The sequence below is a fragment of the Rhinoderma darwinii genome, chromosome 11, assembly GCF_050947455.1.
Source record: "Rhinoderma darwinii isolate aRhiDar2 chromosome 11, aRhiDar2.hap1, whole genome shotgun sequence".
Lineage (NCBI taxonomy): Eukaryota > Metazoa > Chordata > Amphibia > Anura > Rhinodermatidae > Rhinoderma > Rhinoderma darwinii.
Genome location: NC_134697.1, coordinates 21138574 through 21156059, shown reverse-complemented (window position 1 = coordinate 21156059; position 17486 = coordinate 21138574). Strand labels below are relative to the sequence as shown.

The following is a 17486-nucleotide window of genomic DNA, read 5'->3' as shown; positions in this document are numbered from 1 at the left end:
TCGTAGTAATATATACCGTCAATTTTCCTGTACAGGTGTGGAGTGAGTTCTGTATATGAGATTTGTAATGAAGCGAAGGCAGAGGGCAGTCACTGCAAATTCTACTGAATGCAGTTGTAATAAAATTCTCTGGTTGGTCACATTTACCAGATGTCCATCAGGCAGCTGCCACATTGTTTTGACGGAAAGAAATTAAGCACAATGCTGTCGGAGCCTCTATCCGTAAAGACAGGGTAGATTATACACTGACACGTGAGGAGGCAAACCAAAGCTGTCATTTAGGATGGCGTCTTGTTAAAGCCTGCAGACATCTGCGGTATTCAAAATTACAATATGTATTTTCCTGCTAAAATGTTCTGTTTAAGTGTCCTCATTTAGTGCATTTTTCTCCGATTCCTGTCGCGTCTTACAATGACTATAGAAACATTTACCCAACTTGAATTAACCGCAATCTACTTGTTACATACACTGGGATCTGTGATTGTCCATTGTTGAGAAGCATGAAATGCCCCTATTGTGTAGATGTTTTATGTATATTTTATTCTATAATGCAAAACGCCAACATCCTTTAATGGCTACTTAGAATTTGATTGGTCTAAAATGTATTTTCTGCTGTTCCATAGTCGCTTTGTAAAAGCATTAGGTTTCCTGCAAAAAATGCATGATGAGTAGACCTGTGATCACCATAGCATGTTAATCAAAGGTATTTTTTTTTTTTCTTTCTCCAAGGCAAAAGCACCACAGACTGACTATATGTTGTAAGGTTCCTTTATGCTATTTCTGGTATTTATTTATTATAAGGTTAATACATCTCAACGGTTGGTGTATTGTATTGTATTGTATTGTATTGTATGGCCGGTCATTGTTGTTGGCGCTTTCCCATGCTTGTGGTAGAATGGCCTTTTTGTTTTGTTTTTGTTTTTTTATTATAGTGGTAAAAAATGGAACTACAAGTGGCAAAATTAATTTGTAAAGGACATACTACAAAAACATCTGAAGAAAGGAACCTCCATATATAATAAACCACTTGTCTTCAGGAGATGTGCAATGTTCCGCCATCACCATTCTGCAAGTTTCTTTGAATTCTTCAGGGTCTTTAAAGATTTCAAGCACCGGTCCAAAGACATGCAATTATTCTGAAAATTGGGGGTTGAAATAATATTGTTATACAGTGCTCAAATGATGACACTATACAGTACTCAATTGATACCACCATATATTGCCCAAATAATAGCAACAGACCTCAAATAATATAGCCCTACAGTGTCCTAATATAAGCACACAGGCATACAAATATACTAGTACATTGTGCCATTCCTCTGTTAGTTCTCCTAGAAATTTATGAATAAATTGACAACTGGGTGTTACCAGTTGGGGGTGTGTCTCTACACAGACTGACACTGTCCAATCAGCACTGACAGAGTGAGACTGTTTAGGGACACGCCTCTTTGACAAGGGGAATGTTAACAGCCAACAGTCAATTTATTCATAAATTTCTAGGCGGAATAACAGAGAAATGGCACAACACAGATTTCTAAGAAAATATGTTCCAGAATTGTCATTTTATAGGGAGTACAAGTATTAACTGAAAGAGGCATGTCAGGTAAAGTATGTGATGTCATAGTTATTGCATCTGACGTGCACGATCGGAGGTTGGCACTCCCATTAAGAAGCATTGTTGATGGAGTGTAAACTTGTGTAAAAACTCAAATGAATGGAAGACTAAGTACTACATAGTTGTGTCAAGTCTACCAGAGCTGGAGCTGGGCTTTGCAGTGGCATTCTGCTTTGGGTCTTAGAGGAGGGCTCCGAGCAGGGGGGGCTCCCCTGTGATGTCCATAAGCCCTAATAGGGGTTGTTCTGATGAGACAACACCTTTAAGGTCCTGGCTGCTGTTCAGAGGAAAAGGGTGGCCAAGACTGACTTCTGTATCTTGGATTACGTCATAAGTCCGTATTTAGTTTAAAGGATAACTAAGCTTTTAAAAAACTCTTGACACAACATAGTGAAATGTCAGAAGTTTTGATCAATTGTGGTTCGAGTACTGAGACCCCCACTGATTTCTAAAACTAAGTGGCAGAAGCGCTCGCTCGGCCTCCCAAGGAAAGCCGATCAGAAATAAAGCGGCACAGTGCTCACCCGAGTGATTCTGCCACTTCTTTTTAGCGATCGGTGGGGTCTTAATGCTCTATCCTCCACCGATCAAAACTTCTGACATGACACTATGACATGTCAAAAGTTTTTTAACAGTTTAGTTACCCTTTAACAATGCAGTATCATTGATGACCACAAAGGGGATGGCAAAGACTTTTGTGTACTGCTGCTAAAATGTATCTTTCTGGATCTTCTACAAACTAATGATGATGATTGATTATTAATAATTGGATTAAATATTGACTCAGTTTCTTACCTAAAATTTGAAGCAATTGTAAAAAAAAATCCTGAAAGATAATATTAACATGTGCTCAAGGCCATAGTACATTTTTGGGGACTCTATATTTATATTATTATATTTTAGGAATAAAGATCAAGATGAAAATCTTAGAAGCAGTGAGTTTGATTAATTTAAACATACATCAATGTGCCACGGAAGGTCGCAGTGCACACTTGCAAGTGAGGAATAATAAGCTTGAAAATGCCCATAGGGGCCCCTGCTCCGCTGCACGGAAACCAGACTGCTTGCAGAGTGCTTGAAATCATTTAATAATTCATCGCTATCTCTTGCTAAAACCAATAAGATGAATTATTTAAGGACCTCATATTATTAAAGTGTCAAACTGATTTGGTGCTGAGCGACTAAAGTTGGCAGTTTACAAGTAGCCAGATGTATGTAATGCCAGGGTGTGCTTTGTTTTCTCATGGGCACGCACCTTGTAGCAGATATTTTACCCGGTGACACTTCATTCCTAGAGAGAGAAGCTTTGGATAAAATCTTGTCGTCAAGGAAAAAAAACCAGGAAAACAAGAAATGTATGGTTCCTCCGAGCTGATACCGCTGTAATTTATTTAATGTTTATAGCTACAAGCCTGCAGAACAATTCAGATTTCATCTTCACACATAAATGCTTCAGAGAATCGTAAAACATGTCACAGCAAGTCTGCATTTGTGCCAAAACTTCCCTGCCACGAAGACTGAATTTCAAATGCACATAGTCAAGAGCCCATAACAATATATAAAGTTATAAAGTCTTTAAGTGGACCCCCCCCCCCCCCTCTATGTGACCGATCATGGAGCCGCTAACAATCAGTGTATCTCGGGCGGACAGACCCAGCCTTATACTACATGTATGCCCAGCCGCAGCTTACCCTGGAGATAACAGATGATTGTCGGGGGTTATTTAAACTGGACCCAAATCGATCAGCTGATCGCCGACCCAGCTGCAATTTGAAAAGGGGTTGCTGGATTTGGACAATCCAGGCTGATATTGTTGGTCCATCTGAGATTGGCTGCAGAGAGCACGCTACTGAGAGAAACCATAATAAGTAGTTATCTGTGGGGGAACCTCAATAGGAAAGCATTCCATGGCTGCCATTGAACTGGCACTCTCACCTGTAGGCAATATGTGGAAGTTGAAGGAATTTAGGGAACCTCTTTCTATTATGATTCCCCCTGTTCTCTAGGCTTTTAAACCTGGCACTTTGTATGATAGTCACCAATAGTCTACTGGATCAAATCAGGTGCTACTGTCTCATAGTATACAACAGTGGTTCCCAATGATATTACCAAAGGGGAACCCCTGAAAAGAAAATCCACTCCCAGGAAAACCCCTACTCCCATTCTTATTTCAAAAAAGCCCCATGAACACGACCGTAGTTTTCATCCATAATTACGGATCCATAATTACGGATTAAATTGCGGACCCATTCATTTATATGGGTCGCGGACACCTTTCCGTATATTTACGGATGTGTGTCCGTGCCGTAGAAATGATCCGCAAATTATAGAACATGTCCTATTCTTGTCTGTAGATACGGCACGGACTCCCCATAGATGTCCATGAGCGCTTGCGGACGGCTATGGATATGTATCTGTAGCCGTCCATAATTGTCGAACTTTTGCTATGCGGCGCCAAGGAATTACCCAAGATTCCTCCGTTTTTTTGCAGATCCGTAAATATGGATAAACACGAGGGATGCACTATGGACCGTATTTGCGGACAGTGTGCCGTTTATGCGGATGACTTGCGGAAGACTACGAATTCGTATTTGCAAAAAGTACAAAAAATACGGTCGTGTGCATGAGGCCTTAAGCTTTCCATAATCTATATTCTGCAAACATTTTTTTATTGCTTTGCCTGCCTCCATGCCATGTATGGGTTGCGTGAGTTTCCTCCGGGTACTCTGGTTTCCTCCCACACTCCAAAAACGTACTGATAAGTTAATGATCTTCTTATGACGTTGGCCACAGGGTAGGGTTGTCATAAGGCCAGTAAACCACTGGCACAGCCAGTATTAAAACTAGGAGGTATAAGTAAGTGTCTTTAATTTTACACCGGGTTGGATACTCCTTCTTTGCTAGACCGCCAAGTCCTAAGAACATCAGCAGGACTGGGTCAAGTGTAGGATTGGCGCCGGCGGTAGATTGCAGTGGGAAAGAGAGCAGAGGGCCATAGACACACTCACCACCTGAACATCTGTACACTGCCTGCACAGCCCCGAGAGTCAAGAGCAGAGGTCGGAGGATGAGGGTACTGACTTTGAGTTACAGTCATTGGGGCAAATTTACTTCTGATCTCTAAAATTTGGAACGAGGCAGTCAGAAGATGCGCTACAGTTATCAAAGTGGTGCATAATAAATCTGTTATATCTTGCAAGACATGTTAGACACTTTTATCCCCTTCCTATAACAGCCATTTTTTTATTTTTTCTATCCTGCCTTCCAAAAGCCATAACTTTTTGAAATTTTTCCATAGACATAGACGTATGGGGCTTTTCTTTTTTTTTTTTTTTGCATGACGAGTTAGAACTTTTTATGGTACCGTTTAATGTAGCAATTTGTTACAAATTGTTTACAATACCAGGGAAAAATAGGATTTTTTTTTTAACTCCTAATCTTTTTTTTCTATAGCCCTAAAAACTTGTTTCATCACTTACACAATACTTATGTATCACAGTGTATTGTGCTCTTTGCAACAATGCAGAACTCATATTTCATTTCTTAAACTGCTTTGGAGAAAGGAAAACTGCACTGTAATTGTTTGCTGCAGGCTACAAGGCCAGTTTTTCTGTGGTCGTCCCCCCTCTATGGGAGCGTGCACGGTGCACTATTCTTGACATCAAAGTGACAGAGACCTCAGCACAACTATGATGGATCCCATTATAAGTCAATGAGGTCTGTCTGTCGACGTATGCATCCGTTATACAAAGGATCCAGCACAGCGTCATAGCTTCTGTTATAAACACCTGTGTGAACATAGCCTTAGGTAGTATTGATAAATAATGCACTATCTATTTAGACTATTTCAAACATTGCATTATTTTATGTGGGCGCTGTGTGGTGACTGATTGGCAATGGTGCCGTAGGGACTGTCACCTTCAGTCCAGTGCTGCAGTTTACTGTGTGCCGTAACATTGATGTTAATAGCGTTTATTTACTGGAAAATCTCCTGCGTGCACTTGTAATGTCTCTTTTATGAGTATACCCAGTACTATCCTTGTCTCATCACTTTCTTCGGGAGATGATAAACCAATAAAAAGAATAGTTCTGGCTGATGTTGCTTTGTTACAGCTCTCCGGAATTAGCGGTGATGATCTGTAGACACAGTGCAATCTTACAAGTAATATCTTCTAGCATCTACAAAACGTATAGCACTCGGTAGGTTAATGGAAAAAAAAGCCAAAATTCAGCACAGAAAACTGACGTCATCTTGTTTTTTTCTGTTTAGTTTTCTCCAGTTTCAACCCTATCTGTGTCCTCAGGAGTCAGATACAGTTGAATCGTACGGTAGAGCAGGGAGCCGTCAGTTTCCTGCTCTACCACTTACTATGTAATGCCGGCAACGCACAACTGCACGCAGGCAGGCGCGATGACGCCTGTCTGCGCCGAGGCTTGAGCAGCTCAGTACAAATGGGTGCGTGGCAGTGACGTCATCACGCATGTCTGCTCTGAGCCACACAGACGGGAGGAGCAGAGGGATTTCCTCCACTTGTCGTTGGAACGGGGTTAGGTGAGTATGTAATTTATTATTTTTATTGGGCACTATTGGGGCTGTGTGGGGGCAGCTATGAGGGCATTATACTGCGTGAGGGCAGCTGTGGGTGAATTTTACTGTGTGGGGACATTATACTGTGTGGGGGCAGTGTTGTGGTATATTATTTACAGTAGTATACACTAGGCTCAGGGGATGTATAGTAATTCAATGGCAAGCCATACAAATAGGGGGCATGGCATGCAAAAGAGGTGTGGCTTAAAATCAGTCACAAATCGTAATCGTTACATGTTCAATCAATCGTGATTTCTATTTTGGCCATAATAGCCCACACTGTATACGGTACATTTCTTTGCGGGATGTCTCCATAGTGAAAGGAGGTCGAATATGTTTTTCAGTACAGCAAAAAAAGGTATGTAGGTTCACACCACCCGAATACATCTCAAAAGGATACGCTTTTCTCATATGTCAGGTCAATAGGTACCTAAGGTTACTGTCAGCATATGCTCCCGGCATATACGCAGAACGTAGCCACAAAACATGATCAGCCTAAAGGCCCTTTTACATTGGCCAAAGATTGGGCAAAAGAGGGCACTTTCAAATGCTCGTTCTCAATCATTGCCCTGTGTTAAAATTCTAGCGATCAGCCATCAAAGGAGCAAACATTTGTTTGTCGGCTTATCGGATCTGCAAAATGATCGTTGTTTTGCAGCACATCTCTCCGTGTAAACAGAAAATGTAAAATGCAAAATGTATGGGGACGAACCATCGTATTAATTGTTCGTCCCTATACTCATGATCATTGCTCCATGTAAATGGAGCAAACCATCATTGATCGACATGCTGTTACTGTCAATCGGCGCTCACTACCAGGCAGACAATTTGCCCGTGTAAAACCAACCTAAGTCAGGAAATTCCTAGGTGACTTCTAATATTTTAAAGGGGTTTTATGTAATTAAAGTTTACCCGTAGTATGAAAATGCTGTAGGTGCGGTGATGTAATGTGCTTTGGTGCAGGAACTGCATTTGTCATACAAATTTATTTTCACTTTGTGATTAGTACCCGCTGTTGCCTGGAGCCGAGAGGAGCGCGTTCTCAAACTTCCCTGCCTTGCGAACCATACAAGACAGTCCCAACTTTCTTACACGCTTTGCGTTTAAATTTTTCACCATTTTACATTTGAGTGCAAGAATAGCGCTGCACAACAGCAGTACAAATCTGTCTCGTGTCCTGAGTGTTTGTTACAATGTATCATAAATTTAGGTAAAAGCTATCAGCCTGGAGTTCAGGACAATAGAGAGATTTGTAATCACGCTATGTTAAGTTCACAGAGGATTTCCTACAATGATACATTGAAACACAAATTATATTAGGCATCTACAGAAGTTTTCATTATACCGTAATTGAACTTTATTTGCATACGACTAGAAAACCCCTTTATAGTAGGAGTAAAATTTGCCTTAACCCCTTCCGTGTCGTAAACAACTTTCAGATCTGTTTACTTCTCCTACAGCGCCTCCACAGGAGAAATGAAGAATTACATGGTGCTTTTTGAAATGAATGGGTCGTCCTTGTAATACAGGGAATGTTGGGTACTCTTGTATTTCTTTGTAGTTTCTCTCTACTGTGGTGAATTGATGGCGGTCCAGACCTAGGGACCCCCCTCTATAAATTTTGAATGCCCTAAAGAGGTATTTGAAAATGTTTTTGTTTTTTTATAAACCAAACAACCACTTTAAATTACACTCCAGCTGATTCAGAACATCCTTTTTAAGGCGATACGAGCGTTTCATTGCTGATTAATTGACATAAAGTTCTCTTTTCTCTACATTAAGAGGTTCTGCATCAGCTGTGGTATGTGTTGCATCACACACCTGCATAATCTCTGAATTTCTGACATCATTATGGCCAATTCCAGTTATGTTTTTTACATACAAGTCATCGGAAAATTGTGTGTTACTTCCAATGGCCGTTGCACGTAATATAACGGAATATAATTTCCTTCTGCGTCGTCGTCCCCCCTGTTCCTGTTTCAACTTTTATAGAACCAGACACTGTTCTTAAAATCTTCCTCCCCTGGACAGCACGGCTGTGAGCGCGTACAATATGTAACAACGGGGAGCGGAGATGCCAGCATGTCGTTTGCATTATAAAGTAACAATCCCAAAGCACCTTCAAAGTGACACTTCAGGAGGAGACGCGCCGGAGGGGCTGGAGAAGTGCATCTGTGAGTTCTACCTCCTTTGGGGAAAATTATAACAAGAGATTTTTTTCCCCCCTCCATTGAGAGTTATTAAATGGAATCTACATAGTGTCAGATGAGGACACAATGGTTGAAGTTTTTTTTATTTTTGGATGACAAAATGACACAGAGGAGAGGTTTAGAAAGAGAACAGCTAGTGGTCATTGTCAGGCAGATCTGCCAGAAACAAGTCCAGTCCATTTGAAGCATTTTGAATATAAAATCCCACATCAAGGCTTTTATCATATCTTGAAATACTGTGTGATGATCGAGAGGAACAAAAAGAGCCAGGGCCGTCCTATTGTATGTGCATTACAACCCATGGCAACTAAATGACTTTAATAGCATTTAAAGGGCCTTGTCATGAGATGCGTTATACAGAGGTATGTATAGGATGATCTGGCACAGGTTGGCAGGGCGCAGCAGGTTGCTCTTAAGAGGACTCCTGCATCCTGCCACGTTCAACTGGAGCGGGGGGTAACTGGCCGCAGATCACTTCAGGTCTGCCGTGTCGCTGCTAGTAGAGGAATGTAGCCTGAGCTGCTCATTTCTTCGTGGAATTGGAGTTCAGGTGAGTATTTTAATTTTTTTATTTTTGGCAGATGCCAGCGCACAGACGAGTCACTCTAATCTTTAGCGACTTTTCCCGACCTTTGTGGGGCCTTCCAGTTTGGAGGGTAGGGAATAAGTCAAGGGCCCTTCTGCTTTTGCTTGCAATGGACAGCATCAACTTTTTGTGTTGCATGCTATATATTTTTTGTGCCACCTGGTGAAGGAAAGAAGGAAAGAAAAAGATCATTTTGGGCTATAACAATGAAATGCTTAGTAGACCTGCTTGTCTGGATACCTCCTCTTAAAGGCTATGTACACTGTTTTTTTAAAAATATATATATATAATGTGTATCAGTGTGATTGGTGCAACTTTATAATTCGTTTTTTATTAAAAATTACTTTTGCTTTTTGAGATACAGCTGCTTTGTAGCCTGTATACAGAGCAGTTGTATCTTGCGCTGAGACCTGAATCCATCAGGTCAGCGGGACAGACGAGTTCAGTGACAGCGGGTCCTGTGTGTCTCTCACACGCAGGATCGATCTGTCATCGATCACATCTAAGTTCATATCTTAGGTGTGATCGATAACAGGGGGATCCTGCCTATCAGAGACACGCAGGAGTCACTTTCACTGAGCTCGTCAGTGCCGCGGGACTGATGGATTCAGGTTCTTAGGCACGATGCACACGACCGTAAAAATCGTCTGTAATTATGGACCCATTCACTTCTATTATCCATGGACAACTTCTCGTTTATTTACGGGAAGGTGTCCGGGCCGTTGACGTGTACAGGACGTCCTCCCATACTTTGTATGGGAGCACGGGCTGAAAATGCGGGCGGCTGTCCGTGGCCGGCCGTGCCCGCAATCGCAGCCTGTGATTACAGGCACGACCATGTGCATGGGGCCTTAGAGAACGATACAGCTGCTCCTGTATACAGGATACAAAGCAGCTGTATCTCAAAAAGTAAATCGAATTTTTTATAAAAATGTATTTAGGAAGTTGCACCAAACACACTCATACACAATTTTATTTAAAAAAAAAAATACATACCATGTCAAAGGTGTACATAGCCTTTAACAACACACTCACATTTCGGGATTCTAACAATCTTCCAGGTACAGAATATAAATTCCTCCAAGTTAGCAAAACATTTTCACTTTTCTTAACAGTCCCTTTAAGCTGACTTGCACTTCGATATTTAACCTCCTCTACAACCAATCAGTTCTCAGACGGTCACCAGCAAAATAAATCCAACTGAGGAAAAAGAAACCCGATAAAGAGAAAAACCGAAACACCTTCATAACAAGCAGAAAGAAAACTGACCCTAATTCAGATATATAAAAGCCCAGAGGGACTTTTCCTTCTTTGTACGGGAAAACTCTTCTACCTTCGGCTGCTACTTTTAACAATAGTGATTCATACGCATGTCATGGCTGCCAGATCTTTGCAGAGAGAAATAGTTGCTGCGTTTTGCATATATTCACCTTAGGCTATGTTCACACTGAGTATTTTGCAGGAGGAATATCTGCCTTAAAATTCCGTTTGGAACTTTGAGGCAGATTTTCCTCTCCCTGCACGCCTATTTTCGCGCCGTTTTTCGCCCGCGGCCATTGAGTGCCGCGGGCATAAAACACCGTGAAATACGCTTTCTCTGCCTCCCATTGAAGTCAATGGGAGGTCAGAGGCGTAAACGCCCGAAGATAGGGCATGTCGCTTCTTTTTCCCGCGAGGCAGTTTTACTGCTCGCGGGAAAAAGACGCCGACGCCTCCCATTGAAATCAATGGGAGGCGTTTTCGGGCCGTTTTTGCCGAGTTTTGCGACACGGTTTCCGCGTCAAAAAACTCGGCAAAATACTCCGTGTGAACATAGCCTTAGTATTACAGCCAAGCATTTATCTAGAGCTATGTGTCAACTTTTCTTTTTTTTTCACCCGCCATTTACAAATCTAATGAAATATTAAACAGTTAGTGATTTTAGATTTATTTGCTATAGTAAATCTTTTTGTTGCAATTCAGGCTTTTTTATTATTTTAGCTATTTCAAATTTTCAGAAATATTATTCACTTGGACATTCATAGTTAGGGTATGTTCACACGCAAAACGAAAAACGGCTGTAAAATACGGAGCGGTTTTCAAGGGAAAATAGCCTCTGATTTTCAGCCGATTTTGAAACCACAAACGTTTTTTGAGGCGTTTTTTGCGGTCGCTTTTGTAGCTGTTTTTTATTGACACAATGAAAAACGGCTCCAAAAACGGCTCAAGAAGTGGCATGCACTGCTTTTTACGGAGCATTTTTTTTACGCGCCGTTTTTTCCAACAGTTGTTTAAAAAAACGCCCCGTTGGAATGAAACGCCATTTTTCCCATTGAAATCAATGGGCAGATGTTTGGCGGCGTTCAGCTTCCGTCTTTTCAGCAGTTTTTCGGCCCGTTTACGGCCCCATAAACGGCTGAAAATAAACAGTGTGAACATACCCTTAGAGGCCCGCAAGGACCATTTTATGCTTATTTTAGACATGTGTAAAGATTCGTATTGTTCTTTGGTGAGGTTTAGGTCTATGTTTCAGCTTTTAAGTAAGGTTTCCTGAAGGAGTTCTTGTTTTTTACAATCCCTTTTAGAAAAGTCTCTAAAAAATACTTTAATCATAGGTTGTCTCGCAGCTGGGACCCCAATGATCAGCTGTAATCTGTGGAGGAATCTGGCAGCAAGTGTTTAATTCCCCTGCAGCGCCACCACAGGGGAAATAAGGCATTACATGAAATCTATCAAAATCAATGGGCTATCCATGTAATGCACAGACATGTCGGGTCCTCCAGAGTGAAGAACGATCTTTGTAGCCTTCAGCTTACTGATGAAGGGTCTGAACTATGGACTCCTCTCTATTAACTCAGAATACTATAATGCGATATTTAAAAATGGGTTTTCGAAACCAGACAACCCCTTTAATATTGTTTGCAGTTGAAACTCAGCGTATATATTTATGCTATGTCTCTTGGACCATTTAGTACATGTCAATGCTCTGGGAATTCAAGCCTTAAAGGGGATTTCCATTATAGACATTTACAGCATATTGATATAAGATATTACATAAAAGTCTGATTAGTAGGGGCCCAATCATTGAGACCAACACAGATCATGAGAACAGGGGTGCCCAGCAGAGTATTGACCACGAATACATGGTCACTTTCCAGTATATTGAGTGGGAGTTACAGTAAGGGTCCTTTTTCACGAGCGTCGATCGATGAGACAACTTGTCAATTGGCTCTCGTTTGCTCCTTTTCACAATCGTTACTACGAACATTCATCCCCATACATTTCTATCACATCGGCAGCACATCCCATTGTTTGCACAGGGAGATGTGCTGCCGAATAGCGATCGTTTTATTGCCCACGTTAACGAGCAGATCAGCCGATGAGCGATCGTTTGCTCGTTCATCGGCTGACCCTTGTTCTGTTTACACAGGGCAATGATCGGAAACGAGCGTTCATATAAACGCTCGTTTGCGCAATTATTGGTCCGTGTAATAGGGTCTTAACAGATTAGTGATTTAGGAAACTCAATTCTTAATATCAATATCAATGTATATGATGGGAAACCCTTTTACGGGAAACCTGTCAGCAAGTTCATTCTGCCCTAACCTCGGGCAGCAAGATTCAGTGACCGATCCCCCGATTCTATTTAACTATGTTTTACTCTAAAGCGCAGCAGCACTATGCACAAATAGGAACAAAGCAAGAGGAAGCCTGAAGGACGCTGCCGGGTAGACATTTATTCCTCAGCCCGGCACTTAACATTGGCCGTGGGCCAGTGTTTAAAAGTATGATTTCTCTTAAAAACCGCAGCACTTTAGAGTAAAACATTGTTTAATAGAATCATGGCACCTATCACTAAACCATGCTGTCCGCAGTTAGAGGGCATGACCTGGCTCACATGTCTCCTTTAAGACTTGGAGATGTTAAAAAGAATGAGCCATTGTCCTACAATTCCAAGAGTCCCCTTTCCAGGATCCCCAGCATCAAAATGCCATTGATCCTGGAATGCCAGACAAGTTGGTTTCCGCTATTAAATATATAGCCTTGCTCAAATATAGTATAACTATGGTGGTGGATAAGACGCCCATTATTGCCTGGGGGGCCAGACCACGTTCAGTCCGCTTCTGACTCTAGTATAATACTGTGAGTCCCCATAGAGTCAGTATGGGATCTTCCTACCACGACCCAGGGTTTGAAGTAGACAAGTTCTCTTGCTGCCCAAGGCAAGTTTTTTTTAAGGATGGGTCCTTCCTCCACCCTGGTCCATTAAAACATGATTGACACTCATTTATTTAATTGCCCCTGTCTCCCCCTCTTATTCCCCAACAATACCTGGAAATCCATAGGATAAAACAAAGACAACCTTTCTCTCTGGAATTTAGACTCAAATACCCTTGTCTGCCAGCAGGTGGCAGTAGTTTCGTTCTCATATTTTAAAATGATAATCTATAAAAAAAAAAAAGGAGGAAAATGAGATGCAGAGTTTAGTCTACTTAAAAATCTGAGTTAGAAATATAATTTCTTCATTAGTGCTGAAGATTTCCTTTATCAACAAGTTCTGTAATGCCAGAAACATTTTTCCCTTTCAGTATGGCTTTCTTGCTGCATAATGTCAGGGCTATTGTTTTCTTCCCGGAGCCATTTACCGTATGGTGACTATGCTGACTGTGTTTTTCCCATGATTTACAAGATTGTCATTCAGCTGCATTATGCGTTCTAATTTCATGACATTTACATAGCGTGAGTACAACCAGATAAAGCGTTTGATGTATACATTTTCTTGGCAGTAAAGCTTACAATCTAATTTAATTATCATAAGGGCTCAAAGTGCTCACAAAACAAACAAATCTTATTTGAAGCAACTTACAGTATGTCACTATCCTATGGGTAGGAACCCATTGAAACAGCGGGACCCCACATTAATAGAAGCACCCCATAAACGCCTGGCACACAGCTCCCGGGTTGACCTCTAAGCTCTGGGCTACGCTCATATACCCGTGATTGGATGGATTGTTGGTATCTAATAGCTGTTCTGTTGGGTTTCTGTTGTTTTTAAAGGAAAAAAAATGCAAACATGACAAATGCTTCAGTTTCATTCCGTTACTATGGATCGGTCAGAAACTGAACCCTTGATGCACATGTGAACAAAGCCTTAAAGGGGTTGAACAAGTTATGGATAATACTCCAAATGTCAGAATGACTTATTCCCTATGTCCGTAGTCCTTAAAGGGGCTGTGCAGACAACATAAACATACTATAAAACACTTTTTCACTACATATAAATACTCTTCTCAATATACTTGTTTTTACAAATTTGGATAACGCCAGTCGCTACAGCGGTCACGTGATCTGTTTATTCGGAAGTTTTCTGATTCTTGAAGATGCGCCAACATCGTTACATGTGACCTTGATGTTCTTCCTACTTCACTCAGTGTTGGCGCATCATGTAACATGTGATGCAGGGGCTGGCGCTGATGACATTTGTTTACTAACCCAGCCCCCTACATCAATATAGCATTCCGCCTGCGCAGGGTCTAATTGATTAGAAGAGGAAGCGAGGTGGAAGACTGTGACTTGGCGCACTATGGGCGGAACGATACAGGAGGACGGGCAGGGGGATTTGGTGGGCAGCGATAACTATGCATAGAGGACCGCAAAGCATGATGGGGAATGTAGGAAAACATTGCAAGAACAGCGTGCAGTCCCGCCTAGAATCAGGAATTCTTACAGCGCGTGAGCAGCGATATCGATCTAATGGTAGCAACATATTGATTTAGTTTTTACGCTGAAAATAATTTAATTAAAGTAGGTCACTGGTTGTAAAGGATTTACCAGACACCGCTTCTGTGTCGACGCCCGTGGTTAATCAGTCTGCATCTGCTCCTAGGTCTGATAGAGTGACTCGATCTGCTACCACTCAGGCTGGTAGGCTGAGGAGTGGGAGAACCTATCACAGCCTGGCCAGACGGTTCTAGCTCCCGCCCTCGGTCTATGTATACCTTCATTTCCTGCTTTTCCTTTGCCTGTGATTCTGTCCTGTTTCCTGGCTCTGCTGCTCCTGCTATGATTATTGACCTTGCTTCATTTTTGACCCTGGCTTTACTGATTACGCTCCTGCTCTGCGATTTGTACCTCGTGCACTCCTGGTATGACTCGGCTCGTTCACTACTCTTGTTGTTCACGGTGTTGCCATGGGCAACTGCCCCATTTCCCTGCTTCTGTGTACCCTTGTCTGTTTGTCTGTCGTGCACTTATTGAGCGTAGGGACCGTCGCCCAGTTGTGCGCCGTTGCCTAGGACGGGCCGTGCAAGTAGGCAGCGACTGAGTGGCGGGTAGATTAGGGCTCACCTGTCTGTCTCCTTTCCCCGGCCATTACACTGTTTTTTTAGTTTTTTTTAGCTGCCGTCGGATAACCTATTTAACAAACTATAATTCCCAGCATATGACGGGCTCAGGCTGTAAGGCCATGCTGGAAGCTGGAGAGCCTCAGGTGGGAGACTATTACTGTTGCCCCATAACCTTACCACACCTGCGCGCATATAAAACTGTACAAATCCATATTGCACATTTTATTACTAGCTTAGAACACAAGTATCAAACCTAAATAATGCAAATAATTTCCATATTTAACAACTCCGTAACTCCCTTAGAAGTGAATGCCAGTTACGGAAGCAGCGTATCTCAGCGAGCTTTGCTGTTTTCGTAACTCCCGACCATCTAATCAGGAAGTGGCCATGGAAGCAGCAGGAGCCGAAAAAGGCAGAACAGGGTTTAGGGGACCCCATTCTAGATATAGGCGCAGGTCCCAGAGGTGGGACCAACATGTATCGGACATTTATGGCATATCCACAGGACAAACCCCTTTAACTGTCCACTGAGCTCCACTCATTTCTACAGACATCACAGCAACCACTACCTCCTAGTTCTTTTTATTTTCAGTCAGTCCCCTTCACGATGCTGAGCCCACACCACACAGTACAAGCACCAGCAGGCTCAGGGGGTGGAGCAAGAGGAGCCCTAACACTGATTGGCTGAGAGGCTCAGCCAATAAGTATTAGGCTTAATTTCAGCAGAGCTGCTGCCCCGGATCAATATCTGGTCCGAGATAGCGATACTGCTTGGTAGATCTGGTGGCCTTGGTCACCTAGTGAGTGTCACTGTCAGATGTTGCACTGCATCTGACAGTGACGCTGGTTACTAGGTGACAAAGACCACGAGATAGAGCAAGCCTCGCCAGGCCCCTCCCCTCCTAATACATTTTTTAAGCAATAGATCGGCGCGGCAGACAGAGGGGGCCCCCTCCCACCCTGTGCACTTTTGGCAACTCACAGATTCAATCAATAACATATGTGAAGGAAGGGGGCCCGACCTGTGAGTTGCCGAAAGTGCACAGGGAGGGAAGGGAGCCCCCTCTGTCTGCCACATGGCCGTGCCGTTCTATGTGCTGATCTATGCTCACAGCGTTTAGGGCAGCTGAGCGGGCCCCCACTCTATTCAGCCCCCTGTGCAGCCGAACCGGCCGCATCGGCGATACGTCGGCCCCTGCTCTGCACATAGAGGGCATGATTTGCAGTGGTCATAACTCTGTCTGTTCTCCCTCCATTATTTTGATGCTGCTTCTCTCCCTGCAAGCACACTTCACGTCAGATTAGAGAAGTATACAAAGTGCCATAGGGAGAGCGGGCAGCAATGCGTCTGGAGGCAAGAGCTGAACTCTGTAAAGAGAGGGTTCAAGCATCTAAGTAAAACCTCTGCACAATGTTCAGCTCAATGTAATATAGTAAATATAGTACAGTGTCATGGAAAGGCGGAATACTCTTTTACATAAAAAAAAAAAAAATGTCCATCACCGTAAAAACAAATGGATTGTTGATCAGTGTAGGACGGAGGTACCTTGGGCCCACCAGAGGAAATTATTCTGCACGCTTTCCTATAATTTATATAGAACCCAAACGCCTCCACTTTTAACTGCATCCAAACCTATGAATTTGAATTTATCGTTGCGCACACAAGTCATAGCATTAAAGGTTGATGTTCCCTTTTACAGCATATGAATGTCATAGAGGTCCCCCCCCCCCCACACTGCAAACCGTGGCTCTCGCTCTAACATACTACTTCAAATGGCCACCATTTAAGGGTGCCCGTACACGTTGCGTCGTCATCATGGTAATGTGCTGAGCAGCCAAGATCCACAATGCTGCCACAATGCCTACAGGCACCTTAATAATACATATTCACTGTTTTGCCAAAAGTATGTGGACACTCCTCCTAGTTATTGAGTTCAGGTGTTTCAGCCGCATCCATTGAAAACAGGTGCATAAAATCCAGCACACCGCCACACAATCGCCATAGGCAAACATTGCTAGTAGCATGTGTCGTACTGAAGAGATAAGTGACTTTAAATATGGCGCTGTCATAGGATTCCACCTTTACCACCAACCAATTCAAACCAAGTCAATGCATGACATTTCCGATCTATTAGATCTGCCCCGGTCACCTGTAAGTGCT

The 17486-nt window shown here is 42.6% G+C and overlaps 1 long non-coding RNA gene across 1 annotated transcript; it reads right to left on the bottom strand.

Annotated features, from left to right (window-relative positions):
- Nucleotides 1–8490: 8490 nt before the first annotated feature.
- On the bottom strand, nucleotides 8491–15968 carry LOC142663623 (uncharacterized). The gene is made up of 3 exons (XR_012851120.1): nucleotides 15895–15968; nucleotides 13311–13424; nucleotides 8491–9158 (listed from the first exon to the last, which is right to left on the bottom strand). It is a non-coding gene; the product is annotated as an uncharacterized LOC142663623 (long non-coding RNA).
- Nucleotides 15969–17486: the final 1518 nt, after the last annotated feature.